An 11400-nucleotide genomic window follows, 5' to 3' on the forward strand; every position below is an offset into this window, starting at 1 on the left:
CTCATAATAAAGTTGTTTAAAAAGATAACTGTTTAAAATAAAATAATAATGTACCAAAGGGGTTATAACGTGTTAAAATAAAGTATATGAAAATAATAGCACAAGGAACAAGAGAACAGTAATGGAAATATACCTGCTGTAAGGTTCCTACAGTATAAGTAAAGTGGTATCATATTATTTGAAAGTAGACTACGATTAGCAAAGACATATGTTGTAAACCCTAGAAAAACCATCCAAAAAATAAAACAAGGATGTATAGCTAAAACCAATATGGGAAATAAGATAAAAACATTAAAAATTCTCAATATACCTAAAACAAAGTAAGAAAATAAGGAAAACAGTAAGGGCAAACAGATAGGGCAAATAGAAAACAAACAGTGAGATGGTAGATTAAAACTCATATAGCAATATTTACATCAAATGTAAATGATCTCTGCAATCTAATCCAAAGCCAGGGATTTGTCAGATTGGATTAAAAAAACAAACAAACAAAATTCAACTGCATGATATCTATAGAAAATCCACTTTAAAAATAAAGACATATCGGTTAGAAGTAAAGGAATGGAAAAGAATACAGCATGGAAACACTAGTCAAAGAAAACTAGCATGGCAAATATTAGACAAAGTAAATTTTAAAATAAGCACCATTCCTTTGGATAGAGGGACATTTCATAATGATAAAGGAGTTGATTCACCAGGAGGACACACAAATCCTAAATGAGTATACATCTGACAACAGAGCTTCAAAACAGATGAAAAGAGAAATTAGTAGAACAAAAAGGACAAACAGATATATCCAGAATTATCACTGGAGATGTTAACAATCTTATCATAGTAATTAGTGGAACATGTAGAACAGAAATTGGTAAAAATCTATATGAGAGAGTTGAAAAACACTAACAACCAAATACGCCTAATTGACATTTAGAGAAATTTCTACCCAAAATTGGAAGAATAGACATTATTTTCAAGTCTACTTGGAAGATCCAGAAAGGTAAATAAAAGGTAAAAAAAAAAAAGTAAAAAAAAGTCTGAAGCACAAAACAAGTTTCAATAAATTTAAAAAAACCGAAATTATATAAAAATATTATCTGACCACAACAGAATTAAACTAGAAATAAAAAACATAGTATGTGGAAAATCACCAAAAATTTTGAAAATTAAATAATGTTCTTCTAAATAAATCATGGTCAAAGAAGAAATCACAAGAGAGATTAGAAAATATTTTGAATGGAATGAAAACAAAAATATAACATATGAACATTTGTGGACTGAAGTTAAGACAGTAACTAGAGGGAACATTAAGGCATTAAATGTTTATATTAGAAAAGAAGAAATGTTTAAAATCAATAACCTAAGCCTCCACATTCAGAAACCAGATAAAGAAAATGCTAAATCCAAAGTAAACAAAGTAAGGAAAGAATAAAGAGCAGAAATCACTAAAATTGAAACAGAAATGCAATGGTTTTCAAAAGCAATGAAATCCAAATTGGCTCTTTGAAAAGATAAATGAAAAAAATTTTAAACTCTAGCCAGAGTAGTTATGAATTATCAATATCAGGAATAAAATAGGGGCCATTCCTACAGAGCCAACTAACATTAAAAGACTAATAAGGGAATATGATGAAAGGTTTTGTGCCAAACATTAGATGGAATGGAAAAATTCCTCAGAGGACACAAACTACAAAAACTCACTCAAGAAGAAATAAATAACTAGCCCTGTATCTATTGAAGAAATTGAATTTATAGTTTAAAAACCTTCCCACAAAGAGAATCCAGGCCTAGATGGCTTCACTGGCAAATAAAATTAATTTTACATAAACTCTTCCAGAAAATAGAAGAGAGAGCACCTTTCAACTTATTAAATGAGGTCAGAATTACCCTGACATCAAAACCAGACAAAGGCATCATAAAAATAAAAATTATATACCCACGACCCTCATAAAATTAACTCAGAAACATTTACCAAAATATTAGAAGGTATAATTCAGTAGTAAATAAGAGGATATGTCATAATAAAGTGTAGTTTATCCCAGATGTGAAAAGTTGATTTGACATTTGAAAACTAATCAGTATCATTTAGTTCATTTAAAGACTTAAAAAAAAAAAAGCGTATTATCATCTCAATATGTGCAGAAAAAGCATTTGACAACATTTCACATGTATTCTTGTAAAAATTCTCAGAAAGCTAGGGGAAAGGGAAAACATCCTGAAACTGAATCAAGGATATCTATAGAACACCCTGTAGCTAATATATATATATATATAAAATAATTCAAGAATGATGGCTTTCCTCCTAAATCGAGAATAAAGGCAAGAATGTCTAATTTCACCACTCATTTTCAACATAATACTGGAGGTTCTAGCCAGTGTAATAATATCAGAAAAAGTAAAAAGATGTACAGATTTGAAAGGAATTCATAAATCTCTACTTACAAACAACAAAATTATCTACATAGGAAATCCCAAAGAATCTGCTAGGTGACAAGTGTACACAAAGAATGAAATCATGTATTTTTGCAGCAACAAGGATGGAACTGGAGACCACTGTCTTAAATGAAATAATTCAGAAACAGAAAGTTAAATACTGCATGTTCTCACTTACAGGTGGAAGCTAAATAATGAGTACATGTGGATATAGATTATGGAATAATAGGTACTGGAGACTCAGAAGGGTCCAGGTTGGGAGCAGGGAAGAGGGATGAGATATTAATGGGTACATTGTTCAAGTAATCGTTATACTAAAACCCAGACTTCACTACTATACATATCTCCATATAACAAAACTGCCCTTGTGCTCATTAAAATTATCTAAATAAAACTTTTTGAAAAGATTCTACTAGGTGAGTTTAGTAAGGTTGCAGTATATAAGGAGTCACAGTTAATGTATGAAAATAAACTGCCTTCTTAGATACTGGGAGTGAATAACTGGAAACTGAAATTAGAAAACAGTGTCATTTACACTAGCATTAAAAGACATGAAATATTTAGGTGAAAACTAAATACATGCAAGGTTTGATGCTGAATATGACAAAATTTTGATGAAACTAAAATGAGCTTATAAAGTGATTGATGTAACTGTGCTCATGGATTGGAAGACTCAGTGTTGTTAAGATGTCAATTTTCGGAGATCCAAGATGGCCAGTTAGGAGGAGCTCAGGATTGCAGGTCCGAGTGAAAGTGCACAGGGTGAGTGGACGCCGCATTTCCAGATGGATTTTTACTACCCACAGACCAGGAAATTCCCAGGTGGAGGAGCCCCACGGGTCGCCAGGGCGGCTGTTTTGGCCGGCGTGGCTGTTTTGCCTGGCCCCGGCGCAGCAGTTCCCAGTGCAGACTAAACAAGACTGTGTCCCCTCTTAGCCAGCAAGGGGAGCTGAAACAGGGAGCCAGGCCAGGAGATTCCCGGGCAAAAAAGCGCCACAAATCTCAGAGCCGCGGTTTCAGCCGGCGCAGTGGGTCACCGCGCGGGAAATCGCACAGATCCCGGCGCCTATTCAACAGGCGACCAGGTCACCTGGTAGAGAGCCAACTGTTCAACTAAAACACAAAAGGCTCTGAGGCAGGGAGCCAGGTGATCAGGGCTGGCTGGTCCCACCCCCACAAAAACAAAAACAAAAAAACAGCAATTGGAAATGCTCTGGGTTGAGACTTTCACAGTAAGCACAGCTGAACTTGGGATGGTCCAGCTCTGTGGGGGAGGGGCGTCCACCATTACAGAGGCAGCCTGCAGTTGCCAAGGCAGCCAGCCATTGCCAAGGCAACCCGCCATTACAGAGAGACTCCGTCATTACAGAGGCGGGCCACTGTTCCTGAGGCAGATCTAACTACACCCATATAAACAGGACTGCAGGGAAGTTCACATGGCAGCTAGGCGGAGCCCATGGCAGCTCAGCAAAGCCTCTGCAGGCTGAGAGTGACTAGGTTGCCTCCTTGTGGGCAGGGCAGCCCTGAAGGAAAAAAAAAAAAACAGGCAGCAGCACAGCGGAAACTCATAAAGCCCTAACTCCCTGGGACAGAACACCTGGGGAAAAAAAGGGGTTTATGAGTTCTGCTGCTGTAGACTTAAACTTACCTGCCGAGCAGCTCTGAATGAACAATGGGGCTCACAGCTCAGCACTTGAGTTACTATAAAGAACAGACTGTTTCCTCAAGCAGCTCCCTGACCCCCATATATCCAAAGAGTCACCTCATAAAGGAGAGCTCAGACTGACATTTGGCAGGTATCCTTCAGGGACAAAGCAGAAGAAACTGGTAGCAACCTTTACTATTAGGCAGCTGCTGCAAGTGATCCTCAGGCAAGCAGGGCCTGGAGTGGACCTCAGCAGTCCTACAGCAGAGAGGCCAGACAGTAAAAAGGAAAACTAAGAAACAGAAATAACTTCATCATCAACAAACAGGACGGCCCCTCAGAGACCCAATCAGAAAGTCAACAACCACAAAGTCGACAGGTGGATAAATCCACAAAGATGGGAAGAAACCAGTGCAAAAAGGATGAAAACACCAGAAACCAGAACACCTCTCCTCCTACAAGGGATCACAACGCCTCACCAGCAAGGGAACAAGAATGCATGGAGAATGAGTGTGATGAAATGACAGAATCAGCCTTCAGAAAGTGGGTAATAAGAAACTTCCGTGAGCTAAAAGAACATGTTATAACCCAATGCAAAGAAACTAAGAACATTCAAAAAAGATTTGATGAAATGCTAACAAGAATGGACAACTTAGAGAGGAATATAAGTGAATTGATGGAGCTGAAAAACATAACACGAGAACTTCGCAAAGCATGCACAAGTTTCAACAGCCGAATTGACGAAGCACAAGAAAGGATATCAGAGGTCGAAGATCAACTCAATGAAATAAAATGAGAAGGCAAGATTAGAGAAAACAGGGTAAAAAGGAATGAACAAAGTCAACAAGAAATATGGGACTATGTGAAAAGACCTAATCTACGTTTCATAGGTGTGCCTGAATGTGACAAAGAGAATGAATCCAAGCTGGAAAATACTCTTCAGGATATTATCCAGGAAAACTTCCCCAACCTAGCAAGGCAGGCCAATATGCAAGTCCAGGAAATACAGAGAACACCACAAAGATATTCCTCAAGAAGAGCAACCCCAAGGCATATAATCATCAGATTCACCAGGGTTGAAATGAAGGAGAAAATGCTAAGGGCAGCCAGAGAGAAAGGTCGGGTTACCCACAAAGAGAAGCCCATCAGACTCATAGCAGATCTCTCAGCAGAAACCCTACAAGCCAGAAGAGAGTGGGGGCCGATATTCAACATCCTTAAAGAAAAGAACTTTCAACCCAGAATTTCATATCCAGCCAAACTAAGCTTCAGAAGTGAAGGAAAAATAAAATCCTTTGTGAACAAGCAAGTACTCAGAGATTTCATCACCACCAGACCTGCTTTACAAGACCTCCTGAAAGAGGCACTAAACATAGAAAAGAACAACCAGTACCAGCCACTCCAAAAACATACCAAATGGTAAACAGCATCAACACAATGAAGAATCTGCATCAACCAACGGGTAAAACAGCCAGCTAGCATCAAAATGGCAGTATCAAATTCACACATAACAATATTAAACCTAAATGTAAATGGACTAAATGCCCCAATCAAAAGACACAGACTGGCAAATTGGATAAAAAGCCAAAACCCATCAGTGTGCTGTATCCAAGAAACCCATCTCACATGCAAGGATACACAAAGGCTCAAAATAAAGGGATGGAGGAAGATTTACCAAGCAAATGGAGAGCAAAAAAAGCAGGAGTTGCAGTTCTCATCTCTGATAAAATAGACTTTAAAGCAACAAAGATCAAAAGAGACAAGGAAGGACAATACATAATGGTAAAAGGATCAATGCAACAAGAAGAGCTAACGATCCTAAATATATATGCACCCAATACAGGAGCACCCAGATACATAAGGCAAGTTCTTAATGACTTATAAAGAGACTTAGACTCCCACACAATAATTGTGGGAGACTTTAACACACCATTGTCAATATTAGACAGATCAACGAGACAGAAAATTAACAAGGATATCCAGGACTTGAACTCAGACCTAGAACAAGCAAACCTAATAGACATTTGCAGAACTCTCCACCCCAGCTCCACAGAATATACATTCTTCTCAGCACCACATCACACATACTCTAAAATTGACCACATAATTGGAAGTAAATCACTCCTCAGAAAATGCAAAAGAACGGAAACCATAACAAACAGTCTCTCAGACCACAGTGCAATCAAGGTAGAACTCAGAATTCAGAAACCAACCCAGAACCGCACAGCTTCCTGGAAACTGAACAACTTTCTCTTGAATGGTGACTAGATAAACAAGGAAATGAAGGCAGAAATAAAGATGTTCTTCGAAACCAATGAGAACAAAGACACCACATACCAGAATCTCTGGGACACATTTAAAGCAGTCTCTAGAGGAAAATATATAGCAATAAGTGCCCACATGAGAAGCAAGGAGAGATCTAAAATTCACACCCTATCGTCAAAATTGAAAGAGCTAGAGTAGCAAGATCAAAAAAACTCAAAACCTAGCAGAAGACAAGAAATAACTAAGATCAGAGCAGAACTGAAGGAGATAGAGACACGAAAAACCCTTCAAAAAATCAATAAATCCAGGAACTGGTTTTTTGAAAAGATCAACAAAATAGACAGACCACTAGCCAGATTAATAAAAAAGAAAAGAGAGAATAACCAAATAGATGCAATAAAAAATGATAAAGGGGATATCACCACAGATTCCACAGAAATTCAAACCATCATCAGAGATTATTACAAACAACTCTATGCACATAAACTAGAAAACCTGGAAGAAATGAATAAATTCCTGGACAGTTGCCTCCTCCCAAGCCTAAATCAGGAAGAAGTCGAAACCCTGAATAGACCAATAACAAGGTCTGAAGTCAAGGCAGCAATTAAGAGCCTACCACCCAAAAAAAGCCCAGTTCCAGATGTGTTCACAGCCGAATTCTACCAGACATACAGAGAGGAACTGGTACCATTCCTCCTGAAACTATTACAAATAATCTAAAAAGAGGGAATCCTTCCCAAATCATTTTATGAGACCAACATCATCCTGATCCCAAAACCCGGCAGAGACTCAGCAAGAAAAGAAAACTTCAGGCCAATATCCATGATGAACATAGATGCAAAAATCTTCAATAAAATACTGGCAAGCTGATTGCAACAGCACATCAAAAAGCTTATCCACCATGATCAAGTAGGATTCATCCCGGGGATGCAAGACTGGTTCAACATACGCAAGTCTATAAATGTAATTCACCACATAAAGAGAACCAAAGACAAAAACCACATGATTATCTCAATTGATGCAGAAAAGGCCTTTGACAAAATTCAACAGCCCTTTATGCTAAAAACCCTCAATAAACTAGGTATTGACGGAATGTATCTCAAAATAATGAAAGCTATTTATGACAAACCAACAGCCAATATCATACTGAATGGGCAAAAATTGGAAGCATTCCCTTTGAAATCTGGCACTAGACAAGGATGCCCTCTCTCGCCACTCCTATTCAATATAGTACTGGAAGTTCTAGCCAGAGCAATCAGGCAAGGAAAAGAAATAAAGGGTATTCAAATAGGAAAGGAGGAAGTCAAATTGTCTCTATTTGCAGATGACATGATTGTATATCTAGAAGACCCCATCGTCTCAGGCCAAAATCTCCTGAAACTGATAAGCAACTTCAGCAAAGTCTCAGGATACAAAATCAATGTGCAAAAATCACAAGCATTCCTATACACCAATAACAGACTTAAAGAGAACCAAATCAAGAACGAACTGCCATTCACAGTTGCTACGAAGAGAATAAAATACCTAGGAATACAACTAACAAGGAACGTAAAGGACCTCTTCAAGGAGAACTACAAACCACTGCTCAACGAAATAAGAGAGGACACAAACAGATGGAGAAACATTCCATATTCATGGTTAGGAAGAATCAATATCATGAAAATGGCCATACTGACCAAAGTAATTTACAGATTCAATGCTATCCCCATCAAGCTACCAATGACCTTCTTCACAGAACTGGAAAAAACCACCTTAAACTTCATATGGAACCAAAAGAGAGCCTGCATAGCAAAGTCAATTCTGAGCAAAAAGAACAAAGTGGGAGGCATCACACTACCTGACGTCAAACTATACTACAAGGCTACAGTAATCAAAACAGCATGGTACTGGTACCAAAACGGAGATATAGACCAATAGAACAGAACAGAGGCCTCGGAAGCAACACAACATATCTACAACCATCCAATCTTTGAGAAACCTGACAAAAACAAGCAATAGGGAAATGATTCCCTGTTTAATAAATGGTGTTGGGAAAACTGGCTAGCCATATGCAGAAAGCAGAAACTGGACCCCTTCTTGACATCTTATACTAAAATTAACTCCAGATGGATTAAAGACTTAAACATAAGACGTAACACCATAAAAACCCTAGAAGAAAATCTAGGCAAAACCATTCAGGACATAGGCATAGGCAAGGACTTCATGACCAAAACACCAAAAGCATTGGCAACAAAAGCCAAAATAGACAAATGGGACCTAATCAAACGCCACAGCTTCTGCACAACAAAAGAAACAGTCATTAGAGTGAATCGACAACCAACACAATGGGAAAAAATTTTTGCAGTTTACCCATCTGACAAAGGGCTGATATCCAGAATTTACAAAGAACTAAAACAGATTTACAAGAAAAAAACAAACAAGCCCATTCAAAAGTGGGCGAAGGATATGAACAGACTCTTTACAAAAGAAGACATACATGAGTCCAACAAACATATGAAAAAATGCTCATCATCACTGGTCATCAGAGAAATGCAAATCAAAACCACATTGAGATACCATCTCACACCAGTTAGAATGGCCATCATTAAAAAATCTGGAGACAACAGATGCTGGAGAGGATGTGGAGAAATAGGAATACTTTTACACGTTGGTGGGAGTGTAAATTAGTTCAACCGTTGTAGAAGACTGTGTGGCGATTCCTCAAGGACCTAGAAATAGAAATTCCATTTGACCCAGCAATCCCATTACTGGGTATATATCCAAAGGATTATAAATCATTCTACTATAAGGACACATACAAACGAATGTTCATTATGGCACAGTTTACAATAGCAAAGACCTGGAACCAACCCAAATGCCCTTTGATGATAGACTGGACAGGGAAAATGTGGCACATATACACCATGGAATATTATGCAGCCATCAAAAATGATCAGTTTGCGTCCTTTGTAGGGACATGGATGAACCTGGAAATCATCATTCTCAGCAAACTGACACAAGAGCAGAAAATCAAACACCACATGTTCTCACTCACAGGCAGGTGTTGAACAATGAGAACACATGAACACAGGGAGGGGAGCACTACACACTAGGGTCTGTTGGGGGGAAATAGGGGAGGGAGAGTGGGGTGTGGGGAGTTGAGGAGAAATAGCAAGGGTTTGAGAAATGCCAGATATAGGTGAAAGGGAGGAAGGCAGTAAATCACACGGCCATGTGTGTACCTATGCAACAATCTTCCATGTTCTTCACATGTACCCCAAAACCTAAAATGCAATAAAAAAATTAATAATAAAAAAAAGAAAGAAAATCAGGATGTAAACACTAAGTTCTGGATAGTCGTCACCTATGGGGAAGGTGGGAAGGCAATGGGATGAGGAGCTTCAATTCTATGCAGGACATTTTACTTTTTAATGAGTTCTAAAACAAATGTGGCTAAATATTAAGATCTAGCAAAAATGAGCAATCAGTTCAAATCATGATTAAAGTTTTATATCTGCCAAACTATTTCAACATAGGCATTACTTTGTCTGCTATTAAGATCAAATGAGATGTATGAAAATTTATTTGCACAGTGAACCATAACTGGCAGCCAATAATTGGTCATTAAATGGTAGATAGCTGTATTATGAATTCATCAACTGTGCTTAAATGTGCTCAAGACATTCATCATACTATATTTTAACAACATATTTGAAGTAATTTACATGTCCAGTAATAAATTGTTGTGTAGCCTATAGTATATTTATTCATGTAAATGGACACATGAAGGATTATGCAACAACTGAAATGATGGTTTTGGAGATTAACTTTATGGAAAATGCTTAATACTTAATATTAAATGAGGGAAACAATATGTAATATTGGATGTAGATGTGATATCTAATTATGAGAAAAATTAGTATAAAAATTAACATAAAGGAAAACTCCAGGAGAGATGATAGAATTAGGGGTGGTTTATCTTTTCCTCTTTTTGCAATTTTTTGTTCTAATTTCTTATGCTTTACAACATTAAAAAATCAAATGGAATTCATATTTTTCCAGGTAGCATCCAAAGAAAATAGTATCACATGATTCATTCTCTCAGAGAACTGAGAGTCTGAGAGAGAAGCAGATATACACACTGAATTTGAGGATAACGATAGTGAGTTTTTGAACACTGATTTTTGATATACTTATGCCAACTCTTACAAAATCTGTGCAAGTTTTGAATTATTATTTATAATATAACTGAGGCTCAAAAGATATACGTGACTTTGACATCCTCTCTCTCCTCAAATGTCCTAAAAACACTTCTCCTCTCTCTCCTCTCCATTGTCCCAACTTGGTTTCTACATTACTGAGAAAACTGAAGCCATCGCAAGGGAATATAGGCTCCCACCAGCACACTTAGCCACTTGCTGGATTTCCATCCATAGACTCTGACTTCTCACTTGTGTTTGAGAAAAACACAAACATTCATTTTTCCCTCCCATCAAACTCTTCTTGATTCCACCATTCATCACCATATTTGCTCCATTCTGAAAAGTTTTCTATGTAGAGTGCTGCGAAAGCAACTCATTCACCACTGCACTGAAAAAGCTTTTCATCAAGGTCAGCAATGTGCTCCGTGTGTTGCTGAATCAATGGTCCATTCTAAGTTCTCATCTTGACCCATCTGACAGAGTTGATTACTCTCAACACACTGTCTTCCACTATGCTCTTGGCTCTTCCTTCTTATTCAAAGCTGAATATTCCTGCTTTGGTGTCTGTTGCTGGTTCTTCTTTTTCCCATCCTCAGATGCTTTTGAGCTCAGTCTTTGGACCTCTTCTCTTATCTTCTCTAATTCCCTCAGTGATCTTATCTGGTTTCAAGACTTTAAGCACCATATACATACTAATGACTTTCAGATTTATATCTTTATCCTAGGCTTCTAGTTGAAGAGTTTTGTGGATGTACTATTGCTAAAAGACTCAATTTTTAAAATCAAGAACAAAGTAAGGATATTCATTCACGTGACTCCTATCCAGCAGATTTGTATATCCTTCCCTCATACATGATATGGAAGCCAGATTTGTATATCCAA

This window comes from Aotus nancymaae, unplaced genomic scaffold (genome assembly GCF_030222135.1).
Source record: "Aotus nancymaae isolate 86718 unplaced genomic scaffold, 86718_ANA_hifiasm-v0.15.2.pri h1tg000015l_1, whole genome shotgun sequence".
Classification (NCBI taxonomy): domain Eukaryota; kingdom Metazoa; phylum Chordata; class Mammalia; order Primates; family Aotidae; genus Aotus; species Aotus nancymaae.